The sequence below is a fragment of the Camelus dromedarius genome, chromosome 23, assembly GCF_036321535.1.
Source record: "Camelus dromedarius isolate mCamDro1 chromosome 23, mCamDro1.pat, whole genome shotgun sequence".
In the NCBI taxonomy this organism is placed as follows: domain Eukaryota; kingdom Metazoa; phylum Chordata; class Mammalia; order Artiodactyla; family Camelidae; genus Camelus; species Camelus dromedarius.
Window position 1 is genome coordinate 16,069,747 of NC_087458.1, and position 2,398 is coordinate 16,072,144.

The window sequence follows — 2,398 nt, forward strand, 5'->3', positions numbered from 1 at the left end:
ACAGGAACTGCATATTTCTTCACTGCACATAGTACTCAATAAATGGGTTTTTTTAAGTGAATAATAGGCCAATTTAAAAAATGAGTTGGCAACCCTGAGAACAAGGCTGGAAGGGGGAGGAAGTTAGTTTTAAGATACTCACGGTGTTCCTCAAACATTATGTAACCACCTGCATAGTGGCAGAACTAGTAAAATTGGGTTCCAGTGCAAATTCTAATATTCTACTTCTCTCCCTTTTTTAAAATGGGTCCTGCAATTAACTCAAAGTGCTTTCTTCCTCTATCCAGCAGGAGAGGAGGCTGGTCTCTAAAGTTCTCTGAAGGCAGGGATGATGTCTGTAGTTCTGGATTTGTATGTCAAGCACTGGTCTTGGACATGGTATACAGAAGGTGATCAATAAATGTGGAAGTAATGACTGACTCTGTGAGGCTTACTCAATGGGGGACAGGGAGTCTACCTAGGAGAGGGTAGAGAGACCTTCCAGGGAAAGAAGACTGTAACCTGGCTTCCCCTGGGGTAGGGTCCACGTGCTCTGATCCTGGGGATGCAGACACCTGGCCCTCCCACCTCAGGCTGAGATTCTGCATCAAGAGATTTGCTGGAGATGCAGCTGTCTGGACCACGAGGCTTATAATCTCCTGCTTCAGGTAATTTCATCACTACTTGAACATAAAGCTTGTGCACTAATGCTTTGTGCACAGGCTTGTTTTCCTTCTATTTTTAAACAGAAAATCCTTGTCCTTTCCCTTCAAACCCATCTAGCATTTCCCCTCAGGCAGCCCAAGTCCTTTGACTGGGCCACTTACAGGCAAGTGTGCCCCCCAAGATTTACAGGGTCTGGGAAACAGTACAAACGGGAGCCCATATGTGTAAATATTTAAAAGCTATAAATCAAGCTAAACACTTGCTAAATTACATTCATTCCTCCTCCACTGATAAATACAAGTTAAGTTATGGCTTTTATATGACTAAAAATTGGCAAAATATCAAAGATGACTGAATTCAATTACAAAATTGGAATATATTTTCATAACAATATAAATTCAATTTCAAAATAAAAGTCATTTTTGTATGTTTTTCAAGAGTTATTTTTCTAATAGTCAAAATCAAAAGTTAAAGGGAAGAAATATAATTTCAAATTAATAAATGTTAAAAAATTAAATGAAGTACTTACATCAAGTTGCAGGTTTTTACTTGACTTTTTGAAAATGTAATGAAATTTTATTAAATATTTTTTATAAAAATGGTGTTTGTGATTTTAGTGTTCAGTGTCTTAGAGTCAGTATCATGTTCCATGTATGTTATGTCTAGACCTACATGTATGCACATTTAAGGGTAATGTGAATTGTCTAATATTGCAAAATATTCCGTCAGCCTCCTAGTGAATTGTTGCAAACACCGCATTAATTTATGAGTGCCTCTGGGATCTTAAATTACAGCATGCAGAGAAACAAGAAAAGGGATACTTGGCACTACTGGGAGGTGGTATATTCTTATACAGGAATCTCTTGCGTTCAAGGCATCTTGTGGAGGGGTCCAGCAAGTGGACTTGTCTTTTCTGCTACCTTAGCTCTTCCATTGTTCGTGTCCCACCAGCAGTCTGAAGCAGAGCATGTCTCCACAACCTTCACTACATTCAGATATCGTCACCTTTTGTTTCAAGGACATTGGGCAGGAGACGTGAAGAAGCAGTTCCCTGGGGCCTGAGCAGTGTTATTCATGAGAGGGGGTGTTGCACTGCTGAGTGTGAGATCCAAGTAACTGAAGAGTCTTATGTTCCTTATTTTATTTTAATTAAATTTTTTAATTGAAGTGTAGTTGATTTACAATGTTAGTTTCAGGTGTACAGCAAAGCAATTCAATTATACATATACATGCAGATATATAAATATTTTTTTCTCTTCAGATTCTTTTCCATTATAGGTTATTATGGAAACTAAATATAGTTCCCTGTGCTATGCAGTAGATCCTTGTAAGTCACGTGTTCTTTAATGCATTTGTGTACGTGTTTGTGATTTGCAGGCTCCCTTGGAGCACGGGCTAAGAGCAGAGTCTATCCCTACTCAGCTCTTAGAGAAATACTGATCTTAGGCATGAGATGAGATTACAGGTATGGACTTACTGATCAAAATCTCATTTACTGTGATGAACGCAGAGAGTGGAGGTGGAGGTTGAGGGCGGACCAATGTTCTCACTTTGCTAACAAAAATAGACTTCATCTGCTGACTTGTGAAGCATCCTCATTTAAGTGGTGCCCTATCTGACAATCTGGCTGTTACAATTCACTGAACTGCAAAAGATAGACAAAGTTTCTCACTCATTCATTCACTCACTCAACACAGATTGACTGAGCACCTGTTATGTGGGTGCTTTTCTGGATTTGGAGAGGAAAGAACTG